The sequence below is a fragment of the Canis lupus genome, chromosome 11 (genome assembly GCF_011100685.1).
Source record: "Canis lupus familiaris isolate Mischka breed German Shepherd chromosome 11, alternate assembly UU_Cfam_GSD_1.0, whole genome shotgun sequence".
NCBI lineage: Eukaryota > Metazoa > Chordata > Mammalia > Carnivora > Canidae > Canis > Canis lupus.
This window is the reverse complement of record NC_049232.1, coordinates 57,836,171-57,851,059: the sequence shown is the minus strand read 5'-3', so window position 1 is coordinate 57,851,059 and position 14,889 is coordinate 57,836,171. Positions and strand designations below refer to the sequence as shown.

The 14,889-nt window shown below is 37.1% G+C and overlaps 1 long non-coding RNA gene across 1 annotated transcript; it reads left to right on the top strand.

The window, feature by feature from the left end:
• The first annotated feature begins 3,259 nt into the window (after positions 1-3,259).
• On the top strand, positions 3,260-14,029 carry LOC111098108. The gene is made up of 3 exons (XR_005367059.1): positions 3,260-3,308; positions 13,133-13,198; positions 13,909-14,029. It is a non-coding gene; the product is annotated as an uncharacterized LOC111098108 (long non-coding RNA).
• Positions 14,030-14,889: the final 860 nt, after the last annotated feature.

The following is a 14,889-nucleotide window of genomic DNA, read 5'->3' as shown; positions in this document are numbered from 1 at the left end:
ATAATAATATGATTGCATTGTATTTGTACAGCAAACATTTATGGAGAATTTACTAGGACCCAGAAACGTTGCTAAGAGCTTTACATGAGCTGAGGTATGCTATCATTACTCTTATTTTAGAGATAGCATGACTAAATTTGAGGAACACAAGATCACACAGTTATTGCATGGCAGATTCAGGCTACAAACCCAGAGACCTGACTCCTGAGCCCATACCCTTAACCACAGCACTAGCCTGAATTAACCAGCAGGCTCAGACTAGTCAGACTTTCTCAGATGGTTCTCTCTGGATCCTTTTCTGAATGGCTCAGCATATATGGCTCCCATTCCCACCCAGTCCTCTGCTGAGATGTCTAGAAGTCTTATGTGTATTTCAGGACCCTTAATATAAAGACCTGAGTTTCTGCTTAAGTATGAATTCAAAGGACTGATTTCATCATAACCTAAATCCCTACACATCTGGCTTTGCTTGTCTCCCACAGACTCTGGGTAATGCTGTGACGGCTGCTTGGTGCTGGAGCTCCCTGGCTCTCCAACCTGAGTGCTCTACAGCTGGTTCTCTGGGCCCCAGTGTTCCCTGTGCTGTAGCTGAGCACTGGCAGCGGGATTAACATATCCCAAAGTCTCTTTGACACAAAGAATATATATCTGCTTGAAGTGGAAAGTTAAAATGACTCCTTCATCAGACAGAAACCTGGAGGGAATGACATTCCGGAGGAAATACATTTAACAGCTCCACATTAAATGTTTAATTATTTCACGCCCAATTTTATGTAGGTTATTCTAAAATACTCTAATAGGGAGCAGGGCTTTTTAATCACATTTTGTAGATTCTAAATTGAAGCCACATTAATAAATGAAGTCACAGGTACTTTCCACCCTGCAGTGCACAAGAGTCAGGTGTACCTTTTCTCAAACGACACTCCCTTGGCACTTGAGTGATACAGTAATACATTTGTCTTCCTACAATGCTTTCTTGCTTTGGTGTTTGTCTATTTACAACAAAGGAGGTGAAGATGACAGGGATAAAAGATAGAAATGTGTCTTTTCCCACCAAAAAATTAAGACACATGGTTTCTATATCGTGCGTCTTTGTTTTGCGTTCACATTATGGGAATATTCAGAAGAGCCAAACTAGGAGAATTCTGGCCAAACTGAAAAGGAAAAGGCACCAATATAGTTATCAGTCATGTCTTCACGCAGGTATCAGCATATTTTTAAATGCAAAATAATATGAGTAAGTAGTAAGTTGAAAAGCTTTAAAAACGTATCTACATTTTAACCACTAATATCTCCTGCCTCACTACATGCATTAGGTAAACTTCCAAACGGGTGTCATGTCGCTTTAAGAAAATTAAGGCCCTAAACATAGAAATATAGCCAATTACAGTTACCAAAAATAATCATGTCTATGTTGTTCAGTGCAGGAGATATTGCTTATACCCCAAAAGAGATAGGGCTTTGCGGCATAGTAGCTCCTCACAGCTGTCAGAAGCCAGTTTCCTTATCAGTCCAGCAGGAGTGTAATTAAAGACAATAGCCAGAGCAGCTGCATTGAAAAAACAAGTCATTTGTCTTCCCCTTCCCCCACCCCTTCTGCTCACATAGTTAATCTGAACATAGCATCAGCTCCATCGTCAAGGATCCTTCAAAAGGCAGAATAATAGGAAACATATATCTGTTTCCCACTGTGGACTGTGAAGGCTGAAGAAACACTTGCTCTTATCTCGCTATTACATTACATAAAATGCAAGTAATTTAAGTTGGAAACTCAAAAGCTCCTAAAATAGGGCAAGTTTTTGGAGAATGAGAAAAATTATTTTCAGGAATAGAGAGAATCTGGGGAAATGACCTAAACTCAGTGGTGTCCTGGAAAATGTTTAACAACAGGCCATCTAGGAGGAAAGCCCTGATTTGTAACATTTGGGATTTCTGTAGTTAAATACCCTCGTTGTGGTTGATGTCAGGCTATCGAGGTGACCTCATTGAACACAGAGGTAGAAAGAGGGGCACAGAAGATGCCAATACACAGTGTTTACACCCCACAAACAACAGATGTATGAAATCTCAAGAGCATAGATAATAATTTGGACATAATCTCAAGAACACATTTTTTTTTAAACTAGGAAATAGTACATTTTGACTGTTACCTTTGTTTTTAATGTAATTTATTGAAAGTTTATATAATTTTTTAACAATGGCTATGTTTATTGCCTTGGAGAATTGCTAAGAACATTCACCTCTCACAGGCCAGTACAAACTGACCCCAGTCCACCACTATCTAACCTATACTCTAGTAAGCTGGCTGCCACCTTACTAGAAGTCATAAATAGTCCTCAAGTTATAACAGGTAGAAAAGGATGCAAAATAACATTTTTTTCAACAATGGAATTTGGTCACTTTAATCATTTTCCCAAGACCTATCTTTCTAGAATAATCTCCCCAAAGCCAAAAAAAGAAGGAAAAAATTGTAGGTACATGCTTATGTGTTCTTCCTAAAACAGTAAGAACACGGGTACTTTTCACAATCATGGCTATTGAGAATGCATTTATAATCCTTTCTTCCTCACATGTATATAACTAAATGCTAATAGGATATTTTGGCTAAAGTGCAGAGATACAAAAGCTATGCCCCCATTGAAGTGCAAAGCTTTGCTGAGAACTTGCAAAACGGGTGATTAAAAACAGTTATCTGAACTTCTACTTCTGGGAAGATGGAGCTGACCTATTTTTCCCTGTCTCTCCCACTAAGTACAACTAAAAACCCTGGACATTATACAGGAAACAAACAAAAGACTCTGAAAGGCAGAGAGGGAAGACAGGGCAACTAGGGAGTAACACAGAGGTGAGTTTCTTCCATTCTATGGGGCCCATATCCTCAGCACAAACTCTTGCCCCAACCCCAAAGCTACTTGAACATAAGCTCCTTGACTACCAGCCACCTCCCTCAGGGCAACTCATATAATTCAGCATCTACTACTCCTGTCTTTAATTTTTGTTTTGGTCCTAACAATTTCTTTTTCTCTTGCATTCAGTTATCCTTCAAATAGATATCTATTATATTTTACCTAGTTCCCCAGGCATTCTATACCAGTAAAGTTTTCAGGTTATCTAATCTCTAAATTGCCAAAAGAGAAGTCCAGTATGTAGAGAATTAATTCAATTTGGTATATATTATACTATCTACTGATCAATGCTTTTCAGATTTTTATTTACATAAAAATCAGCTGAGGATCTTGATAAAATTCACATTCTGATTCTAGGTCTTGGATGGCACAAAAGAGTGGACCTTTCTAACAAGCTCCAAGGTGAAGCCAAACCACACAGTGAATAGCAAGTTTCTAGATGACCATATGTTAAGTAGTAATTATCTGATTTAATCTTAGCCTTTACACTTTTCCATGTTTTCTGAATTTACTTCAATAATTTGACAAGTAAATTATAATGATGTTATTTCCATTTTTAGGAAAACATACTCCGCTTTAATCACTTTATGGTTTAGACTCTCATAATCCTACTAGATCTACTTTTCTCCTTCTGCCTCCACTGTATTACTTTTGTTCACCACTATGCTGTCACACAGAAGAATGTGACTTCCCTGGAGGGAAAGAACTGTAACTTATTGTATCACTAACAAGATCTTATATTCAGAAAGCAATAAAAAATACTTCTAAAAAGGGGCACCTGGGTGGCTCAGTCAGTTAAGCATCTGCCCTAAGATCAAGCCCAGAGTAGGGCTTCCTGCTTAGTGGGGAGCCTGCTTCTTCCTCTCCCCGCTGCTTGTGCTCTCTTGCTATCACTCTCTCTAATGCTCTCTCTTGCTATCACTCTCTCTAATTTACTCATTAATAAACATTAATATGCCAGGTGGACCTATCAGTCTCTACCCATAAGGAGCTTTAAAGTAACAGCTACCTATACAAGTTGAGTCAAATAGTCAACATCCTAGTCATAATAATAACAGCTAACACTTCATGAACAACCCATTGGATGCCAAGTATCTGATATGTTTTACTTCACTTAATCCTTTAACAATCCTCTAAGGGAGGTACTATTATTATCCTCATTTTATAGATGAGAAAAGCTGAAGCTTATAGAGAGGCTGATAATTTCCCCATGGTTACTCCAATAGTAAATGGTAGAACAAGAATTTAATATCATGTCATCCTGATTCCAGAACCCAACTCTTACCACTAGGTATATTACGGTCACATATAAATTTCAAAGCACTCTGGCTCAGGCATGAAGCAAAAGTAACAACGTAAGGCCAGCAGGAGAGGGACTACACTGAGATCCAAGGGTTTCTCATTCATGTGGACATGAATATGGGCAAAGGGTAGATAACCTACCAGCCTCATGGAAGATACACCCAAGGTTTGGTCTGAAGTAAAGTTTAATTCCAACTTAGATGGAATACTGAGACTGAGTCTGCTGCACCCCCTGATCCCCACTGGAACGGTTCCCACTGCAACAATCCCGGGCTTTCAGACATCCAGTTGTAGACAGTTGAGGGAGAAAATTAAGTTGGAGACTCTGTGGTAGGGGCAGGCATAAAAGCACAGAAGCCAGTATGGTCAGGCCAAAGTTCACTTATGTGCTGAAGAAAGCCCATCATTTTTATAAGGATGAAGACATCAGGATTTTCACAATGTGCTATGGTATTTGAAAATGCCATTGCCTGCGTCTGGAGGACACAGCTCTGTAAAATTTATATTTTCTGGATTTTAAACAAAGACAAGTTCAGAAGAGGGTTTGTCAAGTTGAAAGCATGAGAAGCTAAGGGTAAAGAGACTGAGTGAGCTGCTGCATGGTAATTTTAAGTAAATAGATAAATGGTCAGTGCCAACAAACATCAAGGATGCTTGTGCCCACTTACTAGCAGGTGCAACCTCTTCTAAAGAAAAGGTATTTTCAAAAACTCAGACTAACTGGGATAGAGTAAAATTCTCACATCTGAATAGAATGTTAGCCTTGAAAAATCTCATTTTAATTGTTTATACCAATTTGCCATCTGTAAAATTTCTACCTAGAAAAACTAAGAGAAAAAAACTGTACACATTCTTTAATAATAACTCATGGTCTTCAGTATTATGAAAATAAGCATTATGTAATTATTAAACTATCAGATTCTTACCTGAGGCTGATTGATCTCAGAACACCAGACAAGGTGTAAATAAAGCCACGGCTAAGGGTTAGTTCTTACAAAGGCTATTCAGGGTCATTGTGTTTCATGACTGCCACCTGAACCTTTGCTTCAGCTGGTGGCAGGGGGAACAAAGCAAGACAGAGAAAGAAATAGTCCTAGTGATGGCAGAGGAATGGCATTGCTTTTCCATATAAAGGAAAACATATTATTAGGTCATGGCTGACATTTAATAGGTAATTCACTGAAATAACTTACCACTTCATACCCTGTAATTTGATGTGATTCTTCTTTTAATAGCACACCGAACAGATGCACATTTCCCATTTACATTCAAAATGACAGCAAATTCTCTACCAACATGGCTCTTGTGAAGGATAAGGAAAGAGAGGGTGAATGTTCTAGGGAACCACACAGATCTCTGGCCCTGTCTGCCTGTCTCATCATTCCTCTGCCACCCTCGGCCCTTTCCACCTCTATGAGCCCCTTCCTTAGTCCCTTTATATCCTTTGAAGTTCTATTCTTCCCTCTCTCAGCCTTGGAAAACGTGAATGTACTTATCACTTAATAGACACAGATAGATACATGATATATTTTTACCATGAAGAATCTGAAGAGTCATCCAATTCTCAGGCATGAGAAAGATGACCCTTTCCCTCTCTCTCACTATAATTCCTGTCTTTACCCATCCATCTATTAAAGGTTTGCTTTGACTTTTAAATGCATTTTTGATAGTTATAAGAGAAATACAGTAGGCCCTAAATAACTAATCCCCTTTCCCTCTCCATTCCTTTATCCCACCTTACCCCCACTTTACACAGAGCTTTCCTCTCCTTAAAAATAAATTTTGAAGAATGCTCTTGAAGGATATGTAATACCCTATTGATTGTTAAATTGACCCTTAAAACATTTTTTTTTTATTTTTTGAAACATTTTTTAAAGGCTGTGTGAACACATACCTTTTGTTCCCATGGCTTTTCATCTTCATATGAGAACCACCAGTAATACTTAACCACCTAAAGTTTAAACTTTCTCTGAGGATTAAGTTGAAGGCTTGCAAGTCTTCTTTTAAAAGATAAAAGACAACAGTCTCTTGCACATAATGTCCCTCTTCCATCAAGCATTTTTTATAAGAAAATTAACATCCTCAAGTTTAGTAAAAACAATTTTATTCAAAGGAGAATTGATTGCTGCAGATGGCCCTCAAATTCTGTTGCAGCTTTGGAAAACATTCCTCCCAAGTAACCGAAAATGATTAATCTAATATGAAAAAATTAGAACTCAGTTCTGCCATAGAAAATGTAGCAAGAGCCAGTAGCTTGCATTTCTACAGAGCTGGAACTGAGAAAGAATAGCAGATCAAATAAAGGTACCACATTAAAGTATTTGTCAATTGTGGGATAGCTCATATTATTGCTGACAACTATTTGTCCCCTATCCCACAAGAGAATTACACATCTTTATTGTTTGCTGTGATACCTGCAAGGCCAGAGCACATCTCACTGCCCAGAGTCAGACTTAGCCATGGGCTTGACAGGCCAATGAATGTCAGCAGAAATGACAGAGTGCTTACTCCAAGCAGGAGCTTATTTAAGAGGCCTGCTTTAGCTTTTTAATCTCTGCCTAAAGAATAGCATATCCTAGATGGGATGCTCCATTAGCCTGGATTCCAAAATGAAGATTCATAGAAAAGAACCATATGGAACAGAGCCCTGACTAGAGCTGCAACCAGAGGCAACTGGCAGCAATAGGGGCAAGCTTCATCCACAGAGGACATGCAATGGGACAAAGAATAAATATTCATTGTTATTTGCCACAGAGATTTAGGAGTTGCTTTTTGTCACAGATTAGATGATTAATACAACAAACTAGTCATGATGTGCTTATCCCAAGAATGGGGAGACTGGGTTTCCATGTTCTAGGAAAAAAGGAACATATATAAAACATTTGCTCAAAGCTAACTGCTATTCTAGGAGTTTTCAGGAAATTGGCCACCAATCAGATGCCCTCCCCCCCCAAAAAAACCTTTTGAGTCTCATCTAGAAAATGAAAGGCTAGGTTCTATGATCTCTAAGTAAGTTTCCAGAGCTGGCATTCAAGTATGAGTTCCTTACTGGAGCCATTCAGAAAAGTAAGATTCACTATATAACTTAGAGTCACTGCATTTTCAAGAGAGTAGATATCTGGCCAAGATATCTGGTCAAGAGTGGATATCTGACCCTATTTTTTTTTTTCATAATATGATTGATGTTTTAATGTACCAAGAATTATTAGCACCATTTTCGGAGAAAATTGTCTCCCAGTTCACTAATGGTCACTAATGTTTGAAACTTTTTATTTCAGAGAACAAATCCATTTTTAGTTCCTATATTCACCTCCTTATTACCCAACTACCAAAAATGTCGGAATTCTTCCATTTTTAATGGCAATTTTCATTTAAAATTGCTCATTTTATATTGCCATGAATTTAAGATGCCTGTAAACATAATGATAATTATGTGAATCTGACTAATAATTTGTCTTACCCAAAATTTGTAAGTGATAATAGAGATACCATCAAAAGATTTCAAATCATTAGAGTCTAGTATTATTAAAGATCGATACTGTCACCATTAATGAGACAAAGGCATTGTTCTGGGAAGGGAAATACATCTAGAGTTTGATAAATGGATTTCAAATAAAGAGCAGAAATAATCTATCCAGGCTAAAAGAAAGCTTTTAAAGGCTGGCAAAGTAAAATATAATATTCTAAAGCAAAATTTTCCTATGCCTCTTCTGTTTTGAAAAAAAATGTAGAAAGATACCATTTATATCTTATAGTGATGTTAATATTTTTAACCATTTTATTCAACATTTTAACTATATAAATGTTGAATAGAACAAGAAATCTATAAATGTGCCAAACTTTTTAGTTCTAGGCAAAGAATGATAAGCTGTTGGGCCAGAATTAGAAATACAGTATTAGAAAAAAATATATGATGGCTATTTTTTCCCGAAGTACATTATTAAAATTCAGTGCTATAAAACATTCATTTAACATGGGCACTGTTATATCTGTATATGAAATAAAGGCACAAACTAGAAATAAAAAAGGTAAGTTTAGACAGGGGGATTATGGGTGATTTGGTTTATGTATCTTTTTTTTTTTTGTAAGTTTTTTTTTTTAAGATTTATTTATTTATGATAGACAGACAGAGAGAGAGAGAGAGGCAGAGACACAGGCAGAGGGAGAAGCAGGCTCCATGCACCGGGAGCCTGACGTGGGATTCGATCCCGGGACTCCAGGATCGCGCCCTGGGCCAAAGGCAGGCGCTAAACCGCTGAGCCACCCAGGGATCCCCTGGTTTATGTATCTTTTATCTTTAGAATAATATTTTTAAACAGTTACAAATAAATGCTACTACTAGTATCTTATTATATACTAATTTTAATGTCCTATTTATATGTTACTTTTAGTAAATCTAAGCAATCCATGATCTTTTCAGGAAACATATATCACATGAGAGTGAAAAAGAAAACAGAAGCATCTGTATTCCTACAAAAATTCCAGATTCTTTGAGTCTTTTGTCTGTGCATATTTATAAGAAAAGAGGGGTCGGCAGCCCTGGTGGCGCAGGGGTTTAGCCCCGCCTGCAGCCCGGGGTGTGATCCTGGAGACCTGGGATCGAGTCCCACGTGGGGCTTCCTGCATGGAGCCTGCTTCTTCCTCAGCCTGTGTCTCTGCCTCTCTCTCTCTCTCTCTGAATAAATAAATAAATCTTAAAAAAAAAAAAGAGGGGGAAAAAAAGTTTCCACTTCAAGGATAATTTCAGAATAGCCATCCTATCCTATTAAGAAAAAGAAAAAGATGGGCACAGTGTTTTAAAATATATATTTGAAATAAAAATTGGTCTCAAAGAACTGCCAAGGCAGCGAGAAGTTGTAGGACCAAGATTTAAGAGAAGAAGGAAACCAAGAAAGGTAATTCCAGAACTCGGGGCGCTTTTCCCTCTGGGCAAACTGCCAGTTCTGAAAATAATAAACAACGAATGAGAGGCTGAGAACGTGAGCACAATTTTCTTCACTCTCACAGGACTACAGGAATAAAAATTTGAGTTCAAGGCATGCCAAAGAGGAGAGGCTCAGAAACACCCTGCACTTTTTCTGAGATTCTGAAAGAGCATAAGAGTAAATTAGGAACAGACTAGCCCTCATAAGAACTGAAGCTCAAATTTGAATCTGGTCTCAGATTCTGATGGGATGACATTGACTCTGTCCAGATGAACTGTATATAAAAGCCTAAGGAAATCTTCCCAGGACAAAAAAACACATCACCCAGGCCTTCAAATGATCAATAAGATTTTTCATAAACAATGCTTGCCCCTCAAAAAAAAAAAAAGGCAGATAAGACAGATAAGAGAATAAGCTTTATCTGAAAATCAAGAAAAGCAATAGACATAAACTCACAAGTGACACAAATATTGAAGTATCAAAGACAGATAAACTATGTTCAGTCAATAACTGACTGAGAAGATGGAGAATTTCAGAGAACTGGAAAGCAGAAAATAAATCAAACCAAAAGTCTGGGATTGAAAAATAAAACATGGTAAATTGACAATAGGAGATGACATACAAATGAAAAGACAATTGATGAAGAGAACATCAGAGAAGAATATATACAATGAAGTATGGAAAATCAAAATGAAAAAGTAGAGAAATGATTCTAAAAGACACATGGGATATGATGAAAGTATGCAAGAATAAGAAAAAGTAGAAGTGATACTTGAAGAAATAATGGCAAAACTCTTCCCCCAAAAATGTCAAACACATCAAGAAGTGCTACAAATTCCAAGAAAGGTAAATACAAAGAAAACCAAACTGTGACCACAGCATTCTCAAACTGGAAAACAAAGATAAAGAGAAAATCTTCAAGTCAACCAGAGGAAAAGAGATATATCACCTTTAAAAGAACAACACTAAAACCATCAGCTGATTGCTCAACAGGAAAGAAAAAAAAAGCAAGACAATGGAATGATAACCTTAATGTAGTAAAGAAAACACTTCCTATCACAGAATTCTATATCCATCAAAAATATCCTTCAAAGTTTTAAGCAAAATACATTTAATACAAAAAACTGAGAGGATGTGTGATTAGCGCAAATGTACTCATGGAAACACAAAAGGGAGTGCTTCGAGAGAAAGAAAAATCATCCCAGAAAGAAGTGCCAAGATGCAGAATAGAATGCAAAGCAATTGAAAGGGTAAAGTACGTCAGTATATTTAAGTAAACATTGATGAGGATATAACAGGAATAACATCGTATGGAGTTTAAAATATATCATTAATAACCTTAACATTAGTAGCACAGAAGGCAACAGGGGGCTGCTCTACCATCTTTGCATTATCCAGAAGTGGTAAAAGTAGTGATACATACAATACTTTAATAAGTATTTGAGGGGATCCCTTGGTGGCTCAGCGGTTTAGCGCCTGCCTTCGGCCCAAGGTGTGATCCTGGAGACCCGGGATCAAATCCCACGTCAGGCTCCCGGCATGGAGCCTGCTTCTCCCTCTGCCTGTGTCTCTGCCTCTCTTTCTCTCTGTCTCTCATGAATGAAAAAATAAAATCTTTAAAAAAAAAAAAAAGTATTTGATTAACAGAAAGCAAATAAAAAAAAAGGAACTTAGATTAATAGGACAAATAAGTATGAAGATGATAGCTTTATACCCAAGATATCAATAATACATTGAAGGTGAACAGATCAAATACATAAATTTAGAAAAAGTTGTCAGGCTGTCATTAAAAATAAGCAACTTGGAGCACCTGGGTGGCTCAGACTATTAAGCGTCTGCCTTCAGGGAGCCTGTTTGTCTCTCTCCCTCTGCCCCTCCTGTGCCACCTCCCCCCTCCCCCCCACCCCAGCTGTGCTCTCTCTCATATAAATAATAAATAAAACCTTAAAAAAACTAAGCAACTCAATTACATTAAAAAGATACATCATAAATATGTGAGTTTGGAAATAAAAAGGTGGAAAATTATATACAGCATGCAAACACTCACTAAAAGAAGGCTGGTAGGGGATGCCTGGGTGGCTCAGTTGTTGAGCATCAGCCTTCAGCTCAGAGCGTGATCCTGGAAACCCAGGATCAAGTCCCACATCGGGCTCCCTGCATGGAGCCTGCTTCTCCCTCTGCCTGTGTCTCTGCCTCTCTCTGTGTCTCTCATGAATAAATAAATAAAATTAAAAAAATAAAATAAAAGAAGGCTGGTAGAGCTTCACTACCATAAGATAAACCAGACTTCAAGACAGAAGCACTACTCTTCAAATGGAAAGAAGGATGTTTTTTATGATGATAAAAGCATAGATCTAAAGGGAAAATACAATGCTTAAATTTGTATTATGAATCTAAGCACGTTACCTCAAAATACATAAAGCCTGAAACTGGCAGAAATAAAAGAATAGAAAAATCCACATCATGGTTAGAGACTTTAACACATCCTTCTCAGTAACTCATAGAAAAAACAAATATGACATCAGTAAGGATACAGGTTTGGACAAGATTAACAAATAACTTAATGGACAGATCAAGAACAGAACACCTCAATTACTGTCAACTACACATTCTTTTCAAATTTACCAAATTGTCTCCAATCTGAGGCAAAAATCAAGTTTTAACTTTAGAAGATTTAAGTAATACATGTCATGTCCTGACTAACTGCAGTAGAATTAGACTAATAATTAATATCAAAAAGATAACTAAAAAATCTCCTTATACTTGGACATTAACCAATGCCCTTCTAAATAGCTCAGTTAAAGAAGATAATGAAAGTGAGAAATATTTGAGATGAATGACAATATCTTTTTAAGCCACATATTCATTTTTTACAGACAAAGAACTAACACCACACTTAGAAGGACATTCATGGCCTTAAATGTGCACCTAAGAAAATTGAGAAAGGCTAAAAAATCAATGCTCTCAGCACTCATCTTATGATGTTAGTAAGAGAAAGGATATAAAATTAAACCCGAAAAAGCTGAAGACAGGAAAAAATGAAGATCAGAAATCAATTAAATAAAAACAGTCATATAGGAACATTGCAAAAGCAAAAGGTTGCTTCCTTGAAAGCCCTAAGAAAGTTAACAAACCCCCATCAAGACCAAGAAAAAAGGCAAAACAACAGGAATAAAAACGGATGTCAGTTGCAGTATTTACAGACGTTAAAACATAAGGATAAAATATTAACAAATTAATGCCAAAAAAATTGAAATAATAAATAGACTAATTCCTAGGAAAATGTAACTTAGCAAAAGCATCAGAAAGTCTGAAGAGTCTCATATCTATTAGAGAAATTGAATACAGCCTGGTATTTTTTCATATAGCAATATATTAAATAAATTTCCTTATGTCATTAAGTATACCTGTTCAGTGACAGAGAACATTCATTATAGTAAAGATTGGAGTTTCATTTAAACTTTACTAATTCTTAACCATGTGACCTGTGATAAATTATATAACCTCTTTATACCACAATTTTAAAAATTCTGACCTCATAGGTGAGATACTAAATTTACCTAGCACAATATCTTGGATCTAGTAAATGTTTGAGAATGACAGCAATGAGTATGTTTAATAACTGCATGGTAGCCTATGTTCCCCTCTTAAAAATACTGCAAGAAATCCTTATCTGCCTTTACACACATCCCTAATTTCCTCAGGCCAAAATCCTGCACGTGAGATTAATGGATCAAGAGATTCATGATGCATAGGGTCCAAGTGTCCTTCAGAAAAGCTGAATCAGCTAACACTTTCACAGACAACATAAAAGTGCTCATTTTCCTATACCCTTGGCCACTTGGATATTATCCTTTTATATTTTTGCCAATTTGGTAGGACAAAGATAGTATTCCATTTATTTTGCATTATATTTATGATTTAGTAAGTATGAACATTTATTAGATCTATTGGCATCAGTAATTGTCTTTTCATAAATTGTCTTTTGGCATCTTTTAGCAGAGCAGAAGAAAAGGAGGATAATTGGCACAAATCACACAGTCCTGGTGGTCAAGGCGTTCCAAAGTAAGTACCTGTTGGTTCTCAAACACAGGGTGAGGAGAGACAGAGGAAAGAAACAGGCCAGTCCAGATTGAAGGGTGGCAGGTTTAAAAAGCAAGGGAACTTGTCTTAGCAGCCACAAGGTAAAGAGATCTCAACACCAGCCCACCAGAATCTTGTTTATACAGAGGCCTTAACAGGGTTCCGCTCCCTTATACTATCAGACAGTCCCAACAGCACCTTACTGTCTCAAGGCTGCGGCCTTGGAAATGGTTCCCACTGTGGGAATGATGGGCAGATCCTACAACCCAAGGGAAAGAGAGTTGGTGAGGAGCCTCTAATTGCCACATCCAGCTCATGGATCAACCAGCAGTCACGTCCTCGCATGACCTGCTCCAATAGTACCATCTGAAATGTCTTAGATAGTCTTTCCTTTCTAGGGACCTAAAAACTGTTTGCCTAGAGGCCACCTTCTTGACAGCCCTTCTTTCATCCACTTTTCTTCTGGGATATTTGTACTTTTTCATATTGATTTATAAGAGCCTTTTAGAGTTTGTTGTTTACCTTTTAATTCTGTTTAGGTTTATTTGCTTTCATTCTCATTTAATAAGGGAAGTATTAAGGCCATAGATTTGTCTCTGCAGTTTTGGTCATATCCTGTGGGTTCTTACAGGGAGTTTCTTTGTTGTTGTAATCAATTTTTACATCTGCGATTTATTTTTCTTTGCACCTAGGTTTAGTACATAAATATAGAAGAGAAAACAAAATCAGGACGGCACAATGACCAACTCGCATTACCTGTTAGATTTTGACTCTTGAATAGTTATCGAATATTAAACAAAGCACATAAAGACCATAACCATGAGGATATGCTCAAGTAGAGTAATCGAGGTTTGTTTGGGTTTTTTTTCCAATTCAAAGGTTAAAGAAAAAATATGGGAGCAGGGAGAGAATACAAATTCTAAAAGGCAAAATTTTTACATAGTCACTGTCAGAAGTTGTATGAGATTAAAATAATATTGCACTCATGATCAGATAATGCTTTAACATACCAGATGTGATCCATAATACATAGGTCTCAGGAAATGAAAACAACCAAAGCCAGGCTGCAGACCAGCCAGCATGGGCTTGTAGTGGAGCGCCGTCAAGCGAAAAACATGTCACCATAGCAAACTTCCCTGAGGTCTATTTGACTAGAACCAGAAATTACCTTCATGATTAATAGTGTATGTAGCACTGTTTATACTATAGCACTGACAGTTTAGAAATTATTGACATTTCCAAAAGAGTCATCTGATAAGAGATTTTGAAATTATTTGAATTGAGGACAGTCCATGGCTTCTTGTCAAATTAAGCTCCTATTACAAAAAAAAAACAAAAAAAACAAAAAAAACAAAAAAAAAAAGCATCTATTACAAGACACAGACCATGAAGAATCCCAGAACAAGCTATAGGGACGCAAAATTTGATGAACTGATGCACAGACATTAACTGAACCAAGGTTTTTACTGAATTTTACATTATACCTTTTCAGGTGAAAGCTGCATGTAAAATATGTGCAATATATGAGAAAAACAGGCAACCCTGATTTTGCTCAATCATATTTGGCAATGTTTAATTATCAAAAAATATTAAATTGGGGGAACCTGGATGGCTCAGCAGTTGAGCCTCTGCCTTCAGTTCGGGTCCTGGGATCGAGGCCCGCATCGGGCCCC